Here is a 16,047-nt window from a genome sequence, read left to right as displayed (position 1 = left end):
CTCTGCTCACAGATTGTACGTACGGCGCACGCGTGTTGCGTTTTATCTACAGTGCGCATGCGTGAAACTCCGCCCGCCCCTGACGTTCTTTCTAGGCTATTCCCCGCCCCTTCTCTTTCGGCGCAGTGGAGAGAGCACATGGTGGAGAGAACGCAGGTGCACAATCAGAGTTCCACTAACGAGGAGGAGGGCGAGGAAAGCCCGGAGCCTGAAACGTCCCGATCCTGGAGAAGAAGATTTAAGGCCTCAAATATGTCTTTTGGAGAGATGTTGGAGATGGTGGACCTATTGAAGAGGACCGACTATGATGGGAAGTATGGACCTTACCCAAACCCAAATATCAGAAAGGCCAAGATCATGACTAAAGTTGTGAAGAGTCTTCAGAAGAATTTTGGGGTACGACGATCCAAGGATCAACTGAGAAAACGCTGGTCAGACCTGAAACTGAGGGAGCACGATCAGTGCAGAAGGATCAAGCGAGTTCTTCAAAAACGTAAGTAGTTGCCGTATGTTCATATTATTATTATTGCTTGCATACTGCTCCATGTGCTTTGATTTAATGTTGTACAGTTTAAAATGGCCACTTTCAAGTTCATGGATTCAATTGATCGTAATAAACATTGTTCGTTAGCCCACTCCAAAAACAATGTTTTCCCAACTTACACTTCACTACATATGTTCACACTGCAGTTAAGTATTCCTGCTTTAGAAAGTGTCCAAAATAATGTTCTCACCTTTGAACGTGGCCAAAAAACACAATTGTACCACACTTCCAAGCAGTGTTTCATATTCCTATTTCTGCCCTCTGTGTGCTAAGTATTCCTTTTTTACATTGTCATAGGGGAGAGAAGACTCGAGAAGTCCGAGGACACCAGGGACCCCACACCTCCCAAAGAAGGGGAAATTCCAACACCAGAAGCAGAGGAGTAAGGAGAGATTGTTGAAGTTGGGCAAATTGTCACCACAACAGGTGAGTGTCGGAGACCACAGCTTCCGGTAAGCTAATCAATGTATGTCTGCATATTTATAATACATGGTGTGTTTATTTTTGTTTTTTAGGTGATGTGGAAGACGAATCACATTTTACCAGTGAAAGTGCCCAGATCCTCATTGTAGAGATAATGGGGTGCAATAGCGATTTAGAAAATATACAGAAAAACATCAATGATGTTCAACAGAAAATGAAGAACATCATTGATGTTTTGGGGAGATTCTGAAACACCCCAAACTAGCTAGCATATTTTTTTATTTTTACAAAAAACTTTAGTATTTTCCAAAAAGCCAAATTTGAAAGATGCACACAGTGTGTCAACATGTACTATCTCCCATCATGGAGGATCAATGTACGTGTTTTGTGGAAAGTGACTGAGATTAAGGGGTTGCACCCCCAAAACATGTACATTGATACCCCATGATGGGAGATAGGACATGACATTAGGCATGGGAACAGGAGGAAAATGGCCACTTTTGTATTCTCAATGTGTGTGCATCTTCCAAATTTGGCTTTTCCAGGGGTGACTCCCCATCTGATGAAGGCAATATCAGCACAGTTTGTACATACTCATGTCTGATATTGTCTTCACTTTTCGAAGTTGAACTTTTTAAGTTCCTGTGTTCTGTATGTTATGCTTTGATACATGCCTGTTTACAGAAAAACGACCAAGTTATAAAAATGTTACCGAAAATAATGTTTTCTATACACCAAATATGTTGGTTTGTTGTAAAACCCTTTTCTAAACGCACATGTGAATGTGCTTTGATTAAAAAGTGAAATTATCAACAATGTGTGGCTTCCCTTTTCAATGCGCAAAAGCAGTATTTGTAGTAAAGTTGTTGTTTTCTGTGGCAATGAATCTTATTTACTAAAGGCAACTCCACTTTGCACTCCATGTGCAGTTTCAGGTGCACTTTTGCAGTGCACTTGTAGTGCATAGTGGATGTGTCTTTAGTAAATAAATAACACCCACAGTGATGTTTAAATTTCCCCAATCACGCCATTTTCCTGACCACACATATTTCTGCCATGGTGCTAAAAATGAGCAATATTTTTGTCAGTAATGTCAGTAATGCACTACATACATTAGCAACAGAAACAAGGTGTGTGTGTAGCAGACCCACAACATAATAAGATTATCTGAAGAAGAGACTGTCACCTCATCTCACTCAGAACTTGGGGTTGCACTGTTGTAGAAAAAGGCCCAAAAAAAAAGCAAAAATACCTAGGAGACACCTAAAATAAAGCCAAGCAGTAAATGAAAACAAAGATTATTGTAGTTTCAAAGAAAAATGTATTAAAAAAAATGCCTCTCAGACATTGTCTGGCATATCAATGGCCCCCCTACCCACAAAGTACTCCATGTATTGGGGTCTGACCTCGCGGGCGCTTTGGGGGGGCAAGCCAGGACGAGCAGCTTCAAGGGACGTGAGATTCTCATTTTCAGGCATGTCTACATCTGGGCCAACTGAGACCACATAGTTTGCTGAATGTTTTTTCAAACAATTTTGCAGAACACAGCAGGCAAGCACTATGTGATTTTGTTTATATTCCGCCATGTGGATTGGCGTCAAAAATAGGCGGAACCGGCCGGCCAGTATTCCAAAAGTGTTCTCCACGACTCTTCTGGCTCTGGCCAGCCGGAATTTAAAGATCCTCTGATCCGGGGTGAGGGTCCTCATCGGGAAAGGCCGCATCAGGTGGTTTGCCAGGGCAAACGCCTCATCCGAAAACGAACGGGAGTTCTTTTACATTCTCCTCTGGGGGTGGCAAGCCCAGACTGCCACTCTGGAGACGCCAGTAGAATTCCATCCGTACAAACACTCCACCACCCAACATCTGGCCATTTTGCCCCACGTCCACATAAAGGAAGTCATAGGTCGCTGACACCACACCAACATCACAATACTAATAAAAACCTTGTAATTATAATAGTACGACCCGAGTTGGGGGGTGGGACGATTCAGACGTGTTTCCCATCAATTGCACCTCCACAATTGGGAAAGTCCCAACAGCTGGCAAAGTGGGAGGCCACAGTCTGTCATTCCTGTGGCGTTGAAGGAAACTGATGAGTGAAGCAAGAAAAAAAATTTGTAATTTTGCACATCAACATTGCAAGCAGATTAGACTCAAACATTTGTGGCCAAGATCAGTATAACATTTTGGGTAATGAGTATTTAAAGCCTAAAGTAGAAGGTCCCCTTATCAGAGTCATCACCCCCACATCCCTCCCCCACCCCCATCTGATGGGCCCTTGCAAAAAATGAGGGGGGGGGGGTGTTTTGGACAGGTAACCCTCTCCACTTCATTGAGAGCTGAATGCATAAATAATGTGTGATACTTTGGCCAGCCCCTCCTTACTTACACTATTAGCAACCCACCGGACAGGTAAGAAGTGTCATAATACCAAAAAAAAGTTGGGGGGAGGAGGGTTCCTAATGAGTTTGGCCCAACCAAAAAAAAATAAATGGCACTCTGCATGAATTTAAGCACACACATAACATTTGTACCCATTTTAGGGGGTGTTTAGGGGAAAGCAATACTATGGAGCTGACAAAAGACATTGCTAAGTGACTAGACTATAGGTTTATGGGCCCAGAAGAGCATGGTGGGGAAGTTAGTGAATGCAAATATGCATGAAGGACAAAAAAGGAACTTGAAAAGCTTCCAGCATGCATGAGGTCAAAGGGGCACAGCATTTCAATTAGAGCATATTGCAACCATGGTAATTAGGGAATGAGGAAAGAAATACAAGACATTAGCAATCATTAAATACATAGAATGTGATGTTAAAGGAGAAAACTTGCCTTCATATAGTCCTTCTATAGGACCTGAATGGTGGCAGAACAGGTCTCTGGAATAATGATCCCCAGAGCCTGGGGGGAGATGCCTGTGGAGAACTTGAGGTCCTGAAGGCTTCTCCCTGTCGCCAAGTAGCGCAACGTGGCTCCAGAGTGATGGCTTGCCGCATGCAAGTATCCTGCCTGGTGATATAAGGGGACAGCAAAGCCAGCAGACGGTGAAAAACGGGGTCCGTCATCCGGAGATAATTCCTGAAATCATGATTATTCTCCTGGATCTCACGGAGCAAAGGCATGTGCGAGAACTGGTCACGCTAGCGCAACCAATTCTTGGTCCACAAACTCCTCCTCATCCTGTTCATGGACCGGGCTTGTGTCAAAGCTAAAAGCCCAACACCAAGCCACTGCACAGCACAAACTCTATGACGAGTATGTACACGAAACATGGTTTAAAACTGTCGGCTGGTCAGAACGGACAACAGAAAGCACCGATAAACAGCAATGCCTGAAAGAACGACCTGAAAAGCAGAAACGAGCAGACAATAAGCAATGCAAATCAAAGAGTACTATACCAAGATATAGTCCACAATGAGCAACAAATGTTTACTGACTACACGCACTGATAATCAGATACGCACCGACAACCACAAACTGAAGAGCAGTAACAAACTGAAACACAAATCTGAAAAGCACGAATCGTCTCTCACCAAACTTCTACTAACACGCCATAAACACGAGATCAGCAGAAGGAGCCCAAAGGGTGCCGGACGTGGTGCTGAACTTCCCTTTTTTAGTGCCGTCGTACGCGGCTTACGTCACCTCGTTCTTGGCAACCGGAAATTCCGACAACTTAGTCCGACCGTGTGTATGCGACACCACTTACAGACTAAATCCGTTGGAATTTATCTGACGGATTTGGTTGCCGAAATGTCCGACCGTGTGTACGGGGGCTAAGAGAAAGTCTCAAAACATGGCTTGTTGGGGGTACTTGAGGACTGAGGTTGAGAACCAATGTGCTAGGAGATAAAAAGCTCTAAAAAGAAAATTAGAGCAACTGAGAAACTAGGTGTCACTGGACATAAAAGCCATCTGCTCCAATTTTGAAGCTGAACCAGAAATGGGTCTTTTAATATGATCATGATCAACCAATAACTCACAAACCAATACTGAAGAGTTAAGGACTGGCCAAGTCTAAGCTCTGATCTCAAGGCCACTGAAATGTTGTGGGGGGATTTTTAAGAGGCAGTTCAAACAAGGAAATCCACACATATCTTGCAACTGAAAGAATTTCGCGTGGGGGAATTTCTCAAATATTTCATATGTTGACGTCTTAGACGGGAGCAATACAGCATGAGAGGCCAAGGTTATGCTCTTACTTTTTTCCGCAGTACACTATTATGTCAATTAATTAGAGCTGCACAATTAATCGTCAAGAATCGCTATAGAGATATTGACTAAAGTGTTTCACAATTCTTTCTAGGCAAAGAATTCTCTCTGCTCTTCTGAAGCCACAGCCTTCAAAAGAGAGGAAGAGAATAACTGGGCAGTCTGCCAAGAATCAAAACATTCTTTATCAGTTGAACTTAAGTATAAACATTTTAACAAACTGTCAATAGAATAGACTTTTCGTGTAAGTGAAAAAGGTTTAACCACTTAAACACTAAACCTTTTAATGACATTTGTTGGTTTCAAGTTAAAATATTTTTTTTTTTTTGTTGCTAGAAAATTACTTGTAACCCCCAAACATTATATATATTTTTAGTAGACACCCTAGAGAATAAAATGGTGGTTGTTACAATATTTTATGTCACACTGTATTTGAGCAGCGTTCTTTCAAATGCAATTAAAAAAAAAAAAACTAATAATTACTTTAATGAATTAAAAAAAAACAAAAAAAACTAACCAGTAAAGTTAGCCCATTTTTTTTTGTATAATGTGAAAGATTTTTTGGTGAGAGAATCGTGAGCTTTTATTCTAAGCAAAAAAATTGAGATTCTCATTTTGGCCAGAATCGCCCAGCTCTACAATTATTATTTTTGTTAAATAAATGTTTGTAAAAGCCAATTACTCTTTGTTTTTTATTCATATATATATATCACTATTAGCTGTAAACATTATTTGAATAAAGATCAAATTTTTGCCTTTTGAAATATAAGGAAAAAAACAATAAAATTCCATTGGGTGTACTCAGGGCTCAAGTCCTGCGGAAACGCATGGGAACGGAGTTCCTGTACTTTTTCTACAACAGGAACTCAGTTCCCGTTAGCAGCCGTGTCCTGCAAGGATTTGAAGTATGCGAGCTGTGTGGCAAGTGCTACAACAGCAGCTGCCGACACAGCTCGCAATAGTAAGTGTCGCACACCTGACCATTCAGGCATTGCCAGTAGGGGCCCCATGACAGCTTCCGCTTCGATCTACCTGTCAATCACAGCTAGCTGACGGGTAGATCAGGTCTAGGTCTAGCTGACGGGTAGATCAGCTATTCTGCTCACAAGACATGCAGGGAGAGAGGTGAGCTGAGGGAGGAACATCAGTTTGGGGTGGTAAGCTGAGCACAATACCTGGCAAAGTTTAATGCCAGGAGGGAAGTTTATGTGGAAATATGTGAAGGGTTGGAATAGCAGCGAGTGTGTGTTGGAGCCCTGCAGAGTTTTCAGCCCCCCAAGCTAACATACATCTCCTAAGCAGGAACACATCACTATCTCCACAAGCATTCTGTCCAGATAATGTACAGTTAATTTATGACCTTTCCGTTTAACCCTGTGTTATCCAAACTCTGTTCAATGAAAAGTGTAAACTCACCACATAAACACTCTATATACAAAATAAAATTCCCCACTAAAGATCAGAACATGATGATCACATTTGCATGGAAGCACAATCGAATGAATGCTGATTATTCAGAGAATTACCGTATTTATGTTTATTGAGGATTGTCTTTTTTTATGTACTAAAAGTTAAGCTTCATACACACAATACGAAAATTGGATGAAAAATACCACTTTTGAATCATTTTTTTTTTTTTTTTGGTGGGTGAGTGGATTTTGGGTGGGAGTTCCCACACTTTTTTCCCCAGGACTTGACCCCTGGGTGTACTTATTCTTTCACATGACTGTTCAATTTGCCTTTACGCGGTTATAGCATTTTTCTTATCATCTCAACATGGAGCTGTCCATTAAACTATACTATGCAAAATGGCAGTAGTACGAGGTACATTCTCAGCATCCCAAAAAGCATCTGTCAGGTGCTGTACAAAATCATGATAAAAACAAATTTTCTTGATCATACATCACGGGACACATGAGCTTCATTACATAGTGGGTTATATAGGCACCTCTGGTGATTGGACACAGGTTAACCCCAATTAAGGAGAATTCCTCCCCTATATAACCCCTCCCATATGGGAGGCATCTCCTTTTTTTCGCCAGTGTCTATGGTGGTTGGTCACGTAAAACTTTAGCTCTGTGCAGGTCCCTGCGGGGGCCTAAGGGCTACAACAAACCAGATCCATACCTCGGGCCGATATTTGACTCCCAAGATGGTATGGTACCCGGGCCTCGTCAGCCGAAGAAACGAGGTTTGGCCTGTAAGTCCTCTCCTATTGGAAGACTGGGCTCTGGGAAAACCAGACTTGGTGTACTGTTTATACAGAGCGCACAAAAGTTTCTGGCAGAGTCTTTTACATGGTCCAGGTAGGAGGCTCTTCCGAGAAATAGCCCCAGATAAACCTGAAGGTTGGCTAACACTGCCCGCCATGATGGGTGAAGGCTGGAATTTGTCTGTTTCAGCAATTCCGGCGGCGAGGACAGGTAAGGGAAGTTAATCCTATATCTGTAATTATATGATGTATTTCTTCATTTTGAGTAGTTGTATGTCTTACCTGGTTTCCACCACTAGAGGGTGTAAGAGCAGCCTGATGCATACTTACATGCCTTTCAGTACACACGCTCAGTGAAGCCTGGTTCTCCAGCTGTCTCACGTCTCCACTGCAGTCCCTGCCACAACAAGGTAACACAGGGGTCCCACGTAGTCTGGGGTTCCCACGCAGCTCTGGTGGAGTTCTCCTTTCCCCCCTGGATCCCGCGGTCCTCATGCACGCGCGCTGGGCGCGTTCCCAGCCTAATGGAGGAGGGGTGAGTGTGTTTTTTGAGCCGTGCACGTCAGCGTGCACGGCGCTGTACTGCGCAGGCGCCAGGTGGCAGATTTTAAAAGCCCAGAGCGTCAGGGGGCTGTAAGTGGAGACACAGGAGCTGTGGGCAGTAAGCATCCGAGGGGATTGGATCCAGGCAAACCTTAGACACCTACTCAGCATCAGGTTGTGCAGTTTAAGCATATATAATTATTGTGAGACTTTAAGCACAACAGTGATTGCACTTGTACTAGTACCTCTGCTTTGTAGCTTAGGACTATGTCTCCTCGTAAGAGGGTCTCAGGGGGAGGTAGCAAAGGCACTGGTAAATCACCGCCTAGGTCCAGGGGTTCTAAAAGTGCCTGTAAGTTACCATCCTCCCCTGCAAGACTGGAGCCAGCCTCTCAAGACGAGTCAGTGCCCCTGTCAGGTTTTGCAGCCTCTCCTAATGTCACAGCCCCGGTTTATGTCACTGAGGACTCCCTTATGGCTACATTGGAGGGTTTTGAAGGGAGAATAATGAATTTTATTTCTGCTTCCCTGAAAGATAGCAGGAAAAGGGTTAGATCCCCTCCCTCTGCTGAAATTCCTCTCTCAGATGATTCTTCTGAAAATGAGGAGAGATCCCTTTCTTGGGACAGGGATCTTGAGCAGTCGGATGAATCAGAGGAAGAGGAGAGAGTCCCCTCCTCCCAGGCACTCAGAAAACAGGTGCAGTATTATACTGAATTGGTGCGTACCACATTCAGAATGCCTGCTGCTGAAGTCGCTACGTCCTCTGTTTCTTCCCTGGGAGTCAGGAAAGCCCCACAGACTGCCTATTCCTTTCCAATTCATCCCTTAATGGATGAATTGTTGTATGAGGATTGGGGACATCCCGATAAACTGTTTGCTCCTCCTAAAAGGTTTTCTATGCATTATCCTCTGGAGGAGAGTTTCACCAAGAAGTGGGGGGTCCCATCTGTCGATGCGGCCGTTTCTTGCGTGAATAAAAACCTGACTTGTCCCTTGGATAATGCTCAGGTATTTAAAGATCCAACTGATAAGAAGCTGGAAACCTTATTAAAAGCCTCCTTTTCCATGACTAGCGCTGTAGTGCAACCTACAGTTGCAGCCGTGGGGTTGTGTCAGTTCCTCAAGGAACAGGTTAAGCAGATGCTTGGGCTCCTTCCCAGCGAGGAAGTAGAGAAGTATGCAGATATGCCTCATATTCTGTGTTTCATGATTGATGCGATTTTGGATTCTGTCCAACAAGCATCACGTTTGTCCCTCATGTTGGTACACATGCGAAGGGCCCTATGGCTAAAGAATTGGGCAACTGAGCTGTCATGCAAGAAGCATTTGATTGGGTTCCCGTTTAAATGGGAACGTTTGTTTGGAGAAGAATTAGACAAAATCGTCCAAAAAATTTCAGGGGGTAAATCTACTCTCCTTCCAGTCAAAAGGAGCAAGCGTCCTTCATTCAGGCGTGCTCTCTCTCCCGGAGCATCAAGCTCTAAGCAGTGGCGACGGCCTTCTCAACCCTCCTCTACAGGAAAGGCTCAGGGCCGGGCCCAGGGGCAGAAAAAGACTTGGGAGCGAAAGCCTGCCAAGCAGAGCCCAAAAGCTTCCTTGTGAAGGGGCGCCCCCGCTCGGCCGAGTGGGGGGAAGGCTCCTGCAGTTTGCAGGAGCCTGGCGGGAAGAGATCCGGGACAAGTGGGTGATCTCTTCTGTATCACTGGGCTACAGGCTAGAGTTTCAGGAGATTCCACTTTCTCGCTTTCTAAGGTCAAGGATCCCCAGGGATCCAGTAAAGCAAAAACCGCTATTTCTGGCCTTAGATCACTTACTATCCCAGGGGGTGATAGTAGAAGTGGACCAAAAAGAACAGGGTTCAGGGTTTTACTCAAATCTCTTCACCGTTCCGAAGCCAAATGGAAGTGTCAGACCTATCCTAGATCTGAAGGATCTGAACCAGTTTTTACGCATCCGGTCCTTCCGAATGCAGTCAATCCGCACTGTGGTCTCCTCCCTGCAAGGGGGAGATTTTTTGGCATCAATAGATATCAAGGATGCATATCTCCATGTGCCAATTTTTCCTGCACACCAAAAATTTCTAAGGTTCGCGGTAGATCGGCACCATTTTCAATTTGTGGCCTTGCCGTTCGGGCTTGCTACGGCCCCTCAAGTCTTTACAAAGATTCTGGACCCTCTCTTGGCAAACCTAAGAGCTCAGGGTATAGCCATCATGGCTTATCTAGACGATTTGCTTCTCATGGAGAAAACAGTAGCGTTCCTGAACCACAGCGTCACCAGAACGCTAGAACACCTGGAACGCCTAGGTTGGATCATAAACCTAGAAAAGTTGTCCCTACAGCCTGCTACCAGGTTGGAGTACCTGGGTATGACCATCGACACCGCTCAGGGCAAGGTGTTTCTTCCAAGTGTCAAGATATGAAGACATATGTATCACATATCTGTATATAACCCAGAGTTCCCCTTCAATATAAGAATGTATTTCTTTATATAATGTTTTTTAATTCTTCTTGGGTATTCTCAATATTGCAACACATATCTTGTTATTCACTTGTTATTTGCTTCACATGAGATGTCCTGTACTGTTGACATGAGATAAAGCATATTATTCCCAGAAATGATGTTCAAATGTTTTTATGGAAAGTCCCTGTTTATAAGATAAAGTCAGAATGACCTTTAAAGTTGTTATTGTGTTATGGCAAAAATGACCATGTGAAATATGAAATAGATTATCCTGGAATGTATTGTGTATTTTTCTATTTTGACTGTTTCCCACACATAAACTGTAATGTTATCATTTTCTTATAAAAACGCTGTTACAAGTTGTATTCTCCACCACAACCACAACAACCCCTTGGAAGGTGTGGTCCTCTGTACGGAGATTTTCTGAGTAAATATACATTGAGACGAATGCTACTTCGTAGAATGTCCTTTATTTCAAGGCTGTACATAACACAAGGCCAAAGGCCTTGGCCATTGGGGATCTGGTGCGCCTAATTCTGGGCAGGAGATCTTTCCCCATTCGATTGTGCATGAGACTGTTAGGGAAAATGGTACCCTCCTTCGAGGCCGTCCCATTCGCCCAGTTCCACTCAAGGCCTCTGCAAAGATGCATCCTTGCGGCTTGGAACAGGAAGCCCCAATCCTTGGATCTTCCTATGCGTCTATCCCCAGGGACACGCAGGAGTCTCATCTGGTGGTTACAAACCAAGAATTTGCTGAAAGGCAAAACTTTTCTTCCTCTTCCATGGAAGATTAACACGACAGATGCCAGCCTGACAGGCTGGGGAGCAGTGTTGGAGGAGACGTGCTCGCAGGGGAAATGGTCTGCGATCGAGAAGCTATTGCCCATAAATGTCCTGGAGATCCAGGCAATTTATATGGCTCTCATAAAGTGGTCTTACAGACTACGAGGTCTCCCTGTTCGGGTTCAGTCCGACAATGCCACAGCAGTGGCTTATATCAATCACTAGGGTGGTACCAGGAGTCTGGTAGCCCAAAAAGAGGTGAATCGCATACTTGTCTGGGCAGAAAAGCATGTTCCGTGTCTTTCTGCAGTCTTCATTCCAGGAGTGGAAAATTGGCAGGCGGATTTTCTGAGCCGCCAGCAGTTGTGCCCAGGAGAATGGGCTCTGCACCCCGACGTGTTTCGGAACATATGTCACAGGTGGGGCACTCCAGACGTAGATCTGTTTGCATCCAGGTTCAACAGGAAACTGGACAATTTTGTGTCAAAGACAAGAGATACACTTGCTCAGGGGTCAGATGCTCTGACAGTTCCTTGGGATCAGTACAATCTGATCTATGCCTTCCCCCCGAGCCCGCTTCTGTCGCGGTTCCTGGGAAGAGTCAAGAGGGAGACAAAATCGGTCCTTTTGGTGGCCCCGGCTTGGCCCAGGTGACCGTGGTACGCAGAGATCATGAAGTTGGCAGTAGGCAGGCCATGGATCCTCCCTCTCCGGCCAGATCTGCTCTCGCAGGGGCAACCTTTTGAACCTTTGCATCTGGCTTCATTAGTTCTCCTGACTAAAAAATTGGTCTTCTTGGTAGCCATATCTACGGCTAGAAGAGTATCAGAGCTAGCAGCTCTTTCCAGCAAGGAGCCCTATCTAATTATTCATAAGGACCGGGTGGTCATGCGTCCCAACAGGTCCTTTCTACCTAAGGTGGTTTCGGGATTCCATTTGAATCAAGACGTAATCCTACCATCCTTTTTTCCGGACCCACAGTGCGCAGAAGAAGATTCTTTGCACACTTTGGATGTGGTTAGAGCAATCAGTATATATCTTCAAGCAACTGCTCAGATAAGGAAAACTGTTTGCTTGTTTATTTTGCCGGAAGGCCCTAGGAAGGGTCAGGTGGCGTCAAAATCCACTCTCTCAAGGTGGATTAGACAGGTTATTTCTCAGGCCTATAGTGTAAAGGGGAAGATTCCTCCTTTTCAAGTGAAAGCGCACTCTACTAGGGCTGTAAGTGCTTCTTGGGCAGCGCATCACCAGGCCTCCCTGGCTCAGATCTGTAAGACTGCAACTTGGTCATCAGTCCACACATTCACCAGATTCTATCAGGTGGATGTCAGAGGGCAAGAGGATATCGCCTTTGGGCGCAGTGTACTGCAGGCTGCAGTTTAGGTCCTCCGGTCCCTGGCGGTCTATAATTATGATCTGTGTCTCCCTCCCCTCAATCTGAGCATTGCTTTGGGACATCCCACTATGTAATGAAGCTCCTGTGTCCCATGATGTATGATCAAGAAAATTGGATTTTTATATACAGCTTACCTGTAAAATCCTTTTCTTGAGAGTACATCACGGGACACAGGGCTCCCTCCCCTCTTGGGTTTTACGTGGTTTCTTATTGCTTTGCTACAAAACTGAGGCGCCTCCCATATGGGAGGGGTTATATAGGGGAGGAATTCTCCTTAATTGGGGTTAACCAGTGTCCAATCACCAGAGGTGCCTATATAACCCCCTATGTAATGAAGCTCCTGTGTCCCGTGATGTACTCTCAAGAAAAGGATTTTACAGGTAAGCTGTATATATAAATCCCATTATTTCTTCCATTTACAAAAATATGTTAAGAAAGAATAAAAGGAAATTCTGAAACTATGGTAGAAGTGTACATCTTGGCAAATATCCACACTAAGAGGCTGGGATTCAGCCAACATGCTTGTTTTCAATTCATCATAAAAGCACAAATTAATTGAAGTTGAAACATGAAAGTGATCATTTTTCTCTGCTGTGTTAATTCTTCTTATCATTATTATTACTCATTTGCTAAGGACAAATAGCCGGGGACAGGAAAACAAAGTGGTTTTACACTTCTTCACAAATGTACAGTCAGGGTAAAGTGGGTACATCAAAGCCAGAACCTTGGAGTGACACTGTGCAATGGCCTTTATTTAGCGCTGACTTCCTACTTAGAGGATGCAGCTGCTTCATTAAAGACAACCCTTTGACATTCAGAAAAACAGGAGTGCTCTGTAAGTTACAGAATACATCTTGTTACAGCACTGAACTGCAAAAATTAAAATAATTAGATAAATTAAGAAAAACATTGTCAAAAAAGGAACGCAAAAGAATAAAGTACAACTCTCTAAATAGATGAATCCCATACTGACTGACTCTAAAAACATACCACACTCAGCCCAATCATGTGTAAACAAGCCAAAAGGTACTGATAATACAAAAATACAATACTGTAGTGCCGAAAAAGTTAATGAATATAATCAAAACATGATTAAAATCCAATAATTCTTTCAATTCTCCATGTTCAAGTGTCTTATTCGAGTCTCCTTACCCCTGAGCTCTGGTTCTTAACCATTTGCTGCCCGCCCACAATCAAATGAAGGAGGGACGGTGCAGCTCTCGTTCTGGTTAGACGTCATACGACGGCGCCCAGAAAAGGAGTGCTGCGATAGCGGCCGTGCAGTGTTGCTAGGACACGGTGTGACCCTGATCTCTGTAAAGAGCCAATCACGTGGCTTTTTGACCATGTGATCGGCTGTGTCCAATCACAGCCAGTCACATGTAAACATGGAAGTGCCGGTCAGCGGGTCTCATCGCCTCACACTGACAGGAACACCCGGACATGTAATCAGGTCACTGATCATCAGTGCCTGAATTACAGTAAAGCCCCCCCCGCGCCACCAATCAGTGATGCCAGGCACTGCTGCCTTTCTGGTACAATAATTCTTTATTGAAAAAAACAAAGCCAGAATACCAGCTTGAAGAAGAGGAAGGCAAAGTGGTGTCATGAAGTACACTGGTCATCGTTTCACGTAACATGAGGGTGGTCAAAATGTTTTTCACTTCTGTAATACCAACCGTGAAGTTTCTGCGAGCATCCCAAAAACACAATAGCGCATTTTGCATCAATGAAGATGTAGGTGGGCAGCTTTTGTTGGTAGGAAAAGAAGCCCGGGAGGGGGCAATGGAGTAAAGCAAGCCGGACGTCTTGTAGAAAGGCACATGAAAAAGGGTTGACGGGAGGCTATAGACCCCAGACCAGAATCCCACCAGCTGTGGGCAGGACTACCAAATGTGTATCTCATCTCCACGATGGCCACATCCCCGGAAGCATCTATCATTGTGGGCTAGAACCCAATACCAGCAGAGAAGGCCCTTGTAGACTGCTTCTATGGAAACCATATTAAAAGAACATTTGGCGATGGATGACCAGACTGCTGGTTGGAAGCTAAACAGTGGGGACCTTGAGTGGAGAGTGAAAACGTTTTGCTTTTTTTAAAAAAAAACGAGAGTTGAAACAAGAGGTTGTAACATGGGTCAAGTACCTGTGCATTGTATGTACATGAGTGCAGCGAGTGCACGTGGGCTGTATTGAGTATTAGTGTCAGGTAGTACCTGTGTATTGTGAGTACCTGAGTGTTGTCATAGTAGTGTGTGTGTGTGGATCATTAGTACTTTTGTATTGTGTGTGCGCCTGCATGTGCGTCAGCGGGTGCACGTTGGTGTGCCAGTACCTGTGTATTGTCTTGTTGAGTACCTGTGTATTATCTTGTTGAGTATTAGTGTCAGGAAGCTAGTTGTTAGCTAATTTGGACAGGGTATAATCCTCAATTCTCATTAAATTAGTAGGTATGTTGCCCGGTGGGTGTGGAGATGTCACTCGGTGTACATCTTGCCCCATGTATGCGTTCCTTGATCATCCAATCGAGAGTGAATACTGCTGTGCAAAATGTAAGCACATTTTTTCCCTAGAAGCCCAGGTTCTAAATCTGGGGAAGCAACTGTCAGCACTGAAAAGTCCCTCCATACTAAAGGAGAGCCAGGAACGTACACGGCAGAGTAGGGTGGAGACAAAGAGGTGCAGGCACTAGGAAAGAGTAGATGGGTGACAGTCAGGAAGGGTAGAGGGGGAAGTGCTAGGGAGGCCGATCCAGGGCTGGAGCATCCCAGTAAGTACGCTCCATTGAGTGACATTGGTGAATCCAGTCAGGGACCAGCACTGCTGGAGCCTAGGGACTCTCCTAGCTGCCGGGGGAAGAACTCCAACAGTGAGAGTGGGCAAGAAGCGAAGGGAAAGGAAAGACAGATTCTGGTGGTAGGGGACTCAGTTCTTAGAAGGACAGAGAGGGCAATCTGTAACAAAGACCTGAAGTGCCGAACTGTATGTTGTCTACCAGGTGCTCAGATTCGGTGGATAGATTACTGGGGTGGCCTGGGGAAGACCCGGCTGTCATGGTGCTTGTTGGCACCAATGACAAGGTCAGAGGCAGATGGAGTGTCCTAAAGACTGATTTTAGGGATTTGGGAGATAAAATGAGGAAAAGGACCTCCAAGGTAGTATTCTCTGAAATACTACCAGTACATCGAGCCACACCAGAAAGGCAGAGGGAGATTAAGGAAGTAAAAAAGTGGCTGAAGATCTGGTATAGTAAGGAGGGGTTTGGGTTCCTGGAGGACTGGGCCCTCTTCTCAGTTGATCACTGGTACTATAGAAGGGACGGACTGCACCTAAATGAGGAGGGTGCAGAAAAGCTGGGAGTGAAGATGGCCAAAAAGTTAGACGGGGTTTTAAACTAGGCAACGAGGGGAGGGCCCCGAGGTAGAGATAGTCAGAGCCTAACATATTCCAGAGGGTAGTATTGG

General features: G+C 44.7%; 1 protein-coding gene across 2 annotated transcripts in view; it reads right to left on the bottom strand.

Annotated features, from left to right (window-relative positions):
* The window catches only part of MRE11 (MRE11 double strand break repair nuclease), a 594,456-nt gene that overhangs the window by 78,702 nt on the left and 499,707 nt on the right, over window positions 1-16,047 (bottom strand). The gene's annotated exons all lie outside the window — the stretch shown is intronic.

Source organism: Lithobates pipiens, unplaced genomic scaffold, assembly GCF_037356315.1.
Source record: "Lithobates pipiens isolate NorthernLeopardFrog02 unplaced genomic scaffold, aLitPip1_a1.2 Scaffold_17, whole genome shotgun sequence".
Lineage (NCBI taxonomy): Eukaryota > Metazoa > Chordata > Amphibia > Anura > Ranidae > Lithobates > Lithobates pipiens.
This window is presented reverse-complemented; position numbering and strand designations above follow the sequence as displayed.